The sequence below is a fragment of the Pangasianodon hypophthalmus genome, chromosome 1 (genome assembly GCF_027358585.1).
Source record: "Pangasianodon hypophthalmus isolate fPanHyp1 chromosome 1, fPanHyp1.pri, whole genome shotgun sequence".
Lineage (NCBI taxonomy): Eukaryota > Metazoa > Chordata > Actinopteri > Siluriformes > Pangasiidae > Pangasianodon > Pangasianodon hypophthalmus.
The window spans coordinates 31,763,812-31,774,238 of record NC_069710.1 but is presented as its reverse complement, the minus strand read 5'-3'; positions in this window follow the sequence as shown (position 1 = coordinate 31,774,238).

The window sequence follows — 10,427 nt, the reverse complement described above, 5'->3', positions numbered from 1 at the left end:
ACACTTGCACCATGCGGTACCATGTACTACACTTGCACTATGCGATACCCTGTACTACACTTGCACCATGCGGTACCATGTACTACACTTGCACTATGCGATACCCTGTACTACACTTGCACCATGCGGTACCCTGTACTACACTTGCACCGTGCGACACGGTATACTACACTTGCGCCTACACTTCAGCACTACAGATGTTGAGAATGATGATACTGCGTGTGAGCAGGATGGCCAGCAGTATGACAGCTACAGTGAAAGTGATGGTACAGAAACAGGCACCTCCACAGATGAATCAAGTGATATAAGGAGCAATTTGGATAAATGGGCTGTTTGGAATAAAGCAACACGCACATCTGTTAACGATCTCCTCTCTGTGTTGAGAAAACATGGACATCGGCTGCCTAAAGATGCAAGAACACTGTTAGGAACTCATCCCCAAGTAGAAGCTCGGGAATTACGTGGTGGCCGATGTCTATATTTTGGTCTTGGATCTGGAATTTTGAAAATATGTTCACAGTATCCAGATAAGTTCTCCAGAGAAAATGATCTAGTCCTAAATTTCAACATAGATGGTTTGCTGTTGTTCAAGTCATCAAATGTCCAGATTCTTTGCAGTGTGAAGGTTTCAGCGATTTATTGTAGCCGTATTTTGTGTCAGTGAAAAACCCAATTCTGTGAGTGATTTCACGTCAGACTTTCTTGAAGAGCTTAATAGGCTCCAACAAGATGGAATTACATTCCAAAATGAAACCTTAAATGTGCAAGTCAATGCTTTTGTGATGCTCCAGCAAGAGCTTTTTTGAAATGCATAAAGGGACACAATGCGTACTATAGTAGCGAGCGATGCACTATTGAAGGACAATATGTGAACTACAGGGTTGTGTATAATTACCAATCACAAGAGAAGATTTCCTCAAGAACAGAAGAGGAGTTCAGCGGGCAGTCCTGCTCTTCTCACCGAAATGGACGCTCACCCCTGGTAGATGCAGGGTTGCAGTGAGTGGGTAGAGGGGTTAGATGCTTACTGACCTTCACACAGCGTCCAAGAGAGTGTAAACTGTCTCAGAGACAAAGTGGTGATATTTCATCCAAACTCGTGTCTTTCAATGGGAAATTGCCAGATAAACGCAGACTCTCGCTGTTCTGGACAGATGGAAAGCAACTGAATTCCGATAGTTTTTACTGTACACTGGACCAGTTGTCCTTCACGCCGTGCTGCCTGAGAGCTTCTATAACATTATTAATTCTACAATTTCTGTGTATAATAATGGCTTTCAGATAACAGAAAGGAATGTGAAAACTATAATTTGACGACCAATGCTGAATTGAGATGCTCAGGGAGGAGCCACTAAATATTCCCGAAAAGAAAAAGCCAAAGAAGAAGACCTACCCAGACTAACAAATTGATAGGTAATGTACTATTAAGTCCCACTCCAGGCATTGATTAAACCCTTACAAACTCATCTCTGTCCAACCACATGACATATTAAGACTTGGATGCATGAAAAAAATGGCTTAAAGTATCTCTGCATCCTCCATCATTTAGTATGCATGGATCTACAAATATGCAAGTGGTCACTGACTCTACTCCACACCCCAAAACCTCTCTACCGCTCCACTACACGCACACTTGCTCAAACACACATCCCTCAATTTGTTTTCTACTTCGCTACTGTAAGCTACACAAGGACAAGAGGTAATACTGGTGCAATTGGATAAGAGTTAATATTGGTGCAATTCAGTCATTAATGTTCAGTCCATAGATGCTGTTTACTCAGGAATGACTAAATAGACAGGGAGATACTGAGGCTATGACTGGTTACGTCACAGGCCAGTTAGTGTACATGCCCTGACAAAGAGAACATTAGTATAGTATTGGTACAGCCCAAGGAATCCCTCTGAGTCCCTCAAACAGGGCTGAAGGAGCCCCAATGAGTCCCTCTCACACAGCCTGAGGAGCAGTTCCACTGAGTCTGTATCACACAGCAACTCGCGTCCCTCTGAGACCCTCTCAGGTAGACAGTGTAGATCCTCAGACTCCCCGTCATACAGCAAAAGCAGATCCTCCAAATTGGCCATGACCTATTTAAAAACATCTGTTTGGTATATTGATGTCCCCCCACCCCCCATCACTGATGGCCAGATACAAGGAGTTTAGAGAGAAGCTTGAGACAGCATATGATTAGTCGCCCACCACTTAAGTCCAACAAGAAGAGAGTACGGTATTCGAGTACAGGACTGTCAAGTGAGGGAAAAAGACGGTGTATGGCATACCAAAACAGTGAGGCCAGGGAAAGATCAAATTCAAATACAAAATTGACGATATCAAAAGAACGTAGTCACTTTTAATTTTATTCACTAATAATGAAATTAGTGTTAGGCTCTTGTTGGGTAATGTTTGCTTATACTCGGTCACAGAGTTGGGGGGTATCCAGAGTTTGTTACTGTTAGAATTTACTGAAACATAGCCATTGTAAATGCCACTACTTACCATTTATTATGAAGATTCATCAAAATTCGTCAGAATTATGAAGAAAAAAACTTTCCTACATAAGCTTTAAGGGGTATGCAAAGGCTGAATTTGTGTTAACTGTTGTATACCATCAGGGTGGTGTTTGTGTTCAACCCAGTCTCACGGCAGTTCGTGATATAGTCACAAAATTTAATCTATTGATTCGTGTTCATGGACACAAATTCCCCTCTTTTTTTCGTATCACTCAGCACGACTTTCCATCTACTGTATTTCAGTAGGAAATATCTTTCGTGCCCTCCACCATGTTTTTCTTTTTGCCACTGGGTACCACAGACGCTGTATTTTTTCTGATTTGTTAATCTTTTTTTTAATATTCAAGCACTATTACTCAACTTTTAATCAGGAGATTTTATCCTTGTTTTTATTGCTTTATATTCTGTAAGCTACTCGCTATTATAAACCGTCGTCAGTGGTTCCTTGCAGTCAAATATACTAGACATATATATATATATATATATATATATATTACAAATATACGAGACTGCGTTAATTAGAGACACACATTTATTACAGTTTAGAAATTATAATTTCTTTGCCATTAAACTCACATGGTTTAAATGTTAGAGCAACAAGTAAAACCCGACCAATGGTTTACTCCTTATCAGTGAAAAAAAAAAATAATAATAATAACAATAATAATAATAATAATAATAAAACTACTTGTGAAATTGTTGTCTTACAAGTTGTAGGCTAGTTTGCCAAATCTTACAAAATGGTTTGAGTTGTGAACTGAGACTTTAAAAATATAGTGCATGCATCTTACCTTCACAAAGGTATTCATAAAATGAACCTATCTTCTGAAGGTAGTCCTGGGCATAGGTGGAGAGTGTGCAGCGAGGGGTTAATATTTCACACTTGTTTTCATTCTTTTTGGTCTCCTTGCCAAGAAGCAGAACTGGCTTGTATACAATGGCATGGAGTTTCTCAAGCTGCAATGACAATATTGTGTATTTGCTGTTTAAAGTAATAGAAAAACAACAGCAAAAAAAAGAAAATCTAAACATATTAGTTATTGAGAATATATAACATTATTGATGAATGATTCATCCATCCATTGGACTGATTACAAATGTTATTCAGAGTGTGGTCACGCTGAGGGCATTCCCAATGCGTTTCGACGCAGCTCGAGTTCCTGAAGGGGAACAACTCTTCTATATACAGTAGAAAAAAAAGCAAAAAGATGAATCTGAAACCATGAGGGTATCATAGAACTTTTTGCAGCATTAGTAGCTCAGGTTAAGCACCTACATTGGCAAGATGGTGTAACCACTGTACAATTGGACAGTGACAATCTACAGATTTATTCAAAATAAGAGCCTTTGTGATTATATGGCCAAATGGGTGAATGCTCCACATACATTTACAGCTGACATGTGCACATTGTAAAGAGCTTTAAATAGTACAGTATGAATGTAACAGAATGAATGCAGTCCATTTGTTATTTCTCATCCCCTTGATAAGAAAGTTTGATTATTATATTGCACCTGTGATTCTAAAAAGTGGACCCCAATAGTGAGAGGTTCCCATTTTCTTATAAATACTTGAGGTAAATTAATGAAAATTCATTTTGATTTTCCAATTTCCTGTATGACAGTTAAAAGGCATGTAACATGCTTCTGGGGTTCCTCATCCCAGATTTAAAGGAAACTTTATGTGCAGTAACTTTAGGCAAAGTTATATTGTTATTACTGACACATTACAGTGAAGTTGTGGGTGAACCACGATGATCGAGAGAAAATCACATCGTCTAGAGCTCACACAATAATGCAATGCTCCATGCTAAGTTACCCTTCAGCTGATATAACTTAAACTACACTTATGGTTCTATTAATAGTGATGATGGCCAAGAAGTGAATAAAGGCTTTTTAACTTTTTTGGACTGGAAGAAGTGCCTTGGATTTCTTTCTGTTAATAGAGTTAGCTTATGAGTCATTCCACGAAACTGGTACGATTTGGACTTACACATTTTTAGATTTTTTTTTACCAAAATGTATTTCTTTTCTGAACACCCCACAACATTAATGACATATTTAACTGCCAGAAAACCATATTTTCCCACCTCAGGCATCAAATGCCTATTATTATTGGTCATTATTTTAAGATATGGGCACTGTTAGTCTTCAACCCTGTTATGGACACTATGGGAGCTCTCTGAGTATGATTATAAAATGTATTCATAATGAAATCAACATTTTCCTATTAATCAGATGTCCCTCACACTAATTCAGTATTTGCAAATTTTAAAAAGTTACATAAAATCTCACACTTTTGCTATACTAAAGCCTGAAATGGAACTTTTTGTGACAGCAACCTCGTCATTTTTGATCAAATAAGTGGCTTAACTTCAGAATTTGAACTAAAATCAGTATTCTTATGATTGCTCTGAACATTTCAGACTGAGTTCAACAAACATGAAATTACTTTTTCATGAGCTTAAAAAAATAATTCATAAAAATGTAGCTGTGACGGGGTTGAGACTAGGGTAACGGGGTTGAAGATGGTAACGGGGTTGAAGAGACAAATACAGCTTAACATATAAATAGTTGTTTTTTTACTCAAATTCACTGTAAGATTTTCTAAGATTTTCTATAAACACTGTATTTCATTATGTAATCAAGAAAGACAACAGATATAAATTGCAATTGAACTGAGTTTTATTAACCCCACTGCAGGAAAAACAACAATAACATAGTATACATTAGAATTATAAACTATTTCAAGATCTCAACATGGCGCTTTGTCACAGGCTTTGGTGGTGGAATGATTTCAAGTACATCCTCAAACAGGTACTAGAGGATATCATCCCCAGCCGGCCAGAAGAATCGGTTTGGCCCAACACGATGCATACATTTCACTTGCACATGTGTTTCATCTGTGCTAAGGATGATGCCTGGATACAGCTCTTGATCATATCTGAGCATGCACCACTGGCCAACCAGCTCTGGACTTCCCCACTGGATTCCCTTCACTGGCTGGCTGTGGATTCCCTTCACTGGCTGGCTGTGGCACAGCAGTTGGTACCTTCTGGCCAAAACTGAAACACTGTGTGTTGAAGCACTTGCAGTTAAACTGCTGCCGTGTTGCGCACATGCAGCTGACATCACGATGTATCAGTTCTCCTGGAGCCAGAGTAATGACCTGGTGGATTCTCATTGTTCCCTGGACTGCTGGTATTTGCTTTGGCATTTTTTCCATTGCACTCTCAATATCCTCACTCTTTACAAAGAACAGTTTCACTGTTGTGTTTGTCTCGATCAAGGCCTTGAACAGTTCGTGTGCATCTGGGATATCGCGTCCCTTTGCCACCATCATGTCAGCGGTTCTTTTTAAGGCTCCCCCGACGCCATCCAGGGCTCCTTTGCCGTGACTGACCTCAAAAAAATTCCAAGAGCCAGCCTTGAATCCTCTTCTGTCTAATTAAAGGAAGAAGTTGCCTCGTTGTTTGTACTGCGTACAGGGGCCATCGCTAAACAAGTGCAGCACAGACACTTGTGGATGTGTGGTCTGAAGGTAATGCAGCACTGGATTGAGGTGTTGCCATACTGCTGGAGGGCCTTTATGTCTGCAGGGGGAGATGGTGCTGAAGCACACAGGCTCTGGTTTTCCACCAACATACAACACCCCTGTATGCAGAGTGGCCTGGTGGTGTGAAGCCCCAAAGTGGACTGCTTGGATCTGGGAGCTGTATTTGCAGCTGTAATTTTCTGAAAAGTCAATATGTATCAAGGCCTCTTCCCCTGACATGTTCTTCTTCAGCTCGTGGCAGAAGGCATACTGCTGCTTGATGTTGAAGTGATGCTGTTTGAACCACTGTAGGTAGGTGTGGAATAGCTCAGTGAGGTTCTCCTGTGTGCCCTCCACAGATTTCTTGATGGTGACCTTGACAGTTGACCTCTCTTCTCCCTCTTTCTTTTTATCCATCTCCTTATCTTCTGTTACCCACTGGGTGAAAGATACTTTTGTCGTACTGCTATATGTACCGGAAATTGGGACACTCTTCTCCTTGCAGTGTACACACTCTCCGTACACACAGCGCTTGTTGGATGAGTTGCAGCACACATTCTCTACCAATTTTTCGAGATTGTTAGTCTCAATAAGTTTCAGCTGATTGAGCTTCTCAGCCACGAAGCTCAGATTTTCATGCAACTTACACATGCATGTGTCTCGTTCTGAGATCGTTGGATTAACAAGTAATAAGTAACGGGGTTGAGTGTGACGGGGTTGTGATTTTTGCTCAAAATGGCCACTATTCTAAATGTAGTGAATAACAGGAGAGCACATGGCATGCATGATATTAAGAAATCATGTATATTGTTAAAATAACAAAGATCATTTTCACAAGCAATAGTTTTCTATCTTTATTTGCTGTAACGGGGTTGAGTCTTTAAGCTTGACAACCACAATATCACAATATTAATAATTTATAGTTATAAAAGAAGGTGGGAACTTGCCTGTGTCTGCTCACAATGTTGTTCAGAAGACTTATATGATGTAACATAAGGATCAGTTCATAATTTTTATGGGGGGAGAATGATTTGTGTAACGGGGTTGAGGGATTACTGAGGTACGGAACTAACTAATATGATTTTATCCCAAGTACACTTTCATAGAAGGCCATGAGAGACATGACAAAATAGGTGGTGTCACCGGAAAAAAAAACAAGATAATTTCTAATATAAAGATAAAATGTATGTCATGTTTTTAAACCTTATTAAAGGAGACATTTCAATTAATACGAAAAGCTTTTAAAAATAGGTTTTGGTGACCAAATAGATAAAATACACTTAAAAAGGTCAGAGGGACTCAAAAGCCTAATTTCACAAGTGTTTTTTTTATTTTTTTTTTTTTTATTATTATTATTATTTTTCGCTGATAAGGAGTAAACCATTGGTCGGGGTTTAATTGTTTAACCATGTGAGTTTAATGGCAAAGAAAGGCATCAGTTACAACATTAAAACAAAACATTGTAATGAGCTTATGACTTACCTGGACAGTGGTTTGAGCCCAATGAGAATTCTTCACCCGAAGCTGAGGATCATGGGTAATGCTGACAGAAATGCCAAATGTAATCTTTTTCCCCATTTTTATCAGAGAATAAGGCAGAAAATATATTTTATAATTTCTATACTGTAATAAATGTGTGTGTCTCTAATTAATGCAGTCTCGTATATATGTATATATGTATATATGTATATATATATATATAATGTGTAGTATATGTAACTGTTGCTATTATATTGTTTATATTATGTATATAAGTTGTTTATTTTTTTCTAAGTCTGTTTTCGTTATGAAGAAAATAAGTTACATTTATTATTTGTGAATTTATTTTTTGTTAAGTTTGGTACTTTTATTTTGAAATACCGGCCGATGGTTGTATATAATGGCTGACCGCATCTCAGTTCCTGCAAGTCAGCAAGCGGCAAACATGAACGTTGTGCGTGTCAGTGGATGTGTTCTTGCAGAGGACTTGAACTTGAACGTGTGATTAAAGACTATTCTAGACAATTTCTCTTTCTTGTAACATGCAGCCAATGAGGTATTTCGCTTTATATTTGCTTTATGTTTGTATGTTTTGGTTTGTATTAAGTTAATGTGGTTTTGTATTTCGTTACTTAGTTTTCACGGTGGATTTGGGAGAAAAGCCATCAAATAAACCAGTAGTATGGAAACCACTTGTGTCTGCGTATGCTTGGAGGGAGAAACAGTGAAAACCTGAACTGTTCAACAAACACTGTATACCAAACACACATACAGACTTAAGAAGATGCACATAATTACAAAGAACAAAGGACTAAGTTATTAAGAATTTGAGTAAGAGTGGCCTAAGAAGAGGGTTTTGTAAAGGTTCTCAAAGAATATTCATTGTAAGTTAATGTTGTGCATTTGCAATGTGTGTGGGAAGTGTTTAATTTGTTTGCTCACATTTAATTCAAGATTGCAATTTATATACATATTTAAAGGTTTTACTGAATTTTCGAGATTTAAAATGAAAGGGGTTTTGTAAATGCTATTGGCTATTTGATATCAATCTTTTCAAGTGTTTGAGGTGTTTATATTGAGTGTTTGAAAACAATATTTGAGTTGAAAGGTTATTTTGCGCATTTAATATCCCATGCAGTCTTGTTACTGAAAGCTATTAATCAACAATTTAGTGTTCAAGCCTTAAATTATTTGCGTTTTAAGGACATTTACCTTTGAGCAAGGGCCAATATTGGTTAGATGTAATTTATACATATTCTCTACCTATAAAATTGGGTTAATGTAGTTGCTCAAATGTTAGAGCCAAGGGAGCCCACAGTTCATGTAAGGGATAGCGTTAAGGATAGTGCAGATTCTCAAGTACAACCTGAAATAAGTCAAGAGGGTGTTGAAGAACAGCAAGAAGAGGAACAACAGTCAAGACAAAGTAAAAGAAAAAGAACTCTAACAGAGAAGGGTAGAGAAATGCAAGCTGCAAAAATTAAATCACTTCAACAAAGGTTTACTTATATTTACAACAAATGGAAAACATATGTCAAATCGTCTAAGCGGACGTTATCACAATCAGCAGAGACCTTATCTGATGACCTGCTCAATGATATCACTGGTGATGATGTAAGTCTTTCTGCAGATGTCCAGCGTGTTTATGAGGAGCTACGTTAAATCTCAACTCCAGAGCAAGACACGCGTCAAAGAGTGGATTTGTGTGTGGAGATTTCTAACTTTATTGTATCTAGAGCCTCAAGTCGACTGCAAGGAAGGACTCGAGAAGGAGAAAAGGAAGATTGGGCGGAAGCAGGCTCTGTCTTGAAGACAAGTACATCAAATAAGTCAGGCTCTGTTTCTTCTATTTTGAAAGGTGCTTCAGAGTGTTCAAGTAGGTCGTCTGTGAAGCCACAAGACGCTGCTGCTGATGCTGCTGCAAGCCAGGCTGTTCTGGAAGTGTTAGAAGAACAAAATAAAGAACAACTGGAAATTCAGCTCTTAGAAGCTCAAGTTAAAAAGAAGATAGCTGATCAAGAGGCAGCGGCTGCAAAACGTCATTTAGAGCAAGAGGCAGAAGAGATGAAACAAAGAATAAAGAGAGAGGAAGAGAAAGCCAAAATTAAAGCTCAAATGGAAGAAGAACATGCAGCTCTACAAAAGACTCTTGAGGAAAAACAGAGACAGATACCACATTTGGAAGCAGTGAAAAGTCTAAAGGCAGCACAAGCGAGAATGAAGGTGTATGATCAAGAGGAGGTCATAGAAGAAGATCAGAAAGACTTCTTGAAAATGTCTCCTGCACCACAAGCTGTGACCACTTCCTCCTCAAATCAAAGTACAGCAGATCTCATGAAGGTGCTGGTAGGTGCTTTAAGTGCAAATAGAATTCCAGTTCCTGAACCATCAGTATTCAGTGGGGATCCATTGAAGTACAATGACTGGAAACTCTCCTTCGAAACATTGATCGACCAGAAGAACATTCAAGATAAAGAAGATCTACTACCTCCGTAGGTACGTAAGTGGCCAAGCTAAGAAAGTGCTTGTTGGATACTTCTTACTTGGAACTGAATCTGCGTATGCTGCTGCATGGAAAATCTGAGAGGAGAGATATGGGAATCCATTTGCGATTGCAAAATCATATAGAGATAAGCTCCAAGCATGGCCTAAGATGGGATCTAGAGAGAGTTTTGAGCTCAGAGAATTTGTTGATTCTCTGCATAGTTGTGAGGCTGCCATGGTTCCCATCAAGGCACTGGAAATCTTGAATGATTGTAATGAAAACAGGAAGATTCTTTCAAAGTTACCAGATTGGCTAACAGTGAGATGGAATCGTAAGGTTATTGAAATAGAAGAGGAGACTAACCAATTTCCCTCCTTCAGTCAGTTTGTCAAGTTTTTGTCATGTTACATCATTGCAAGCACA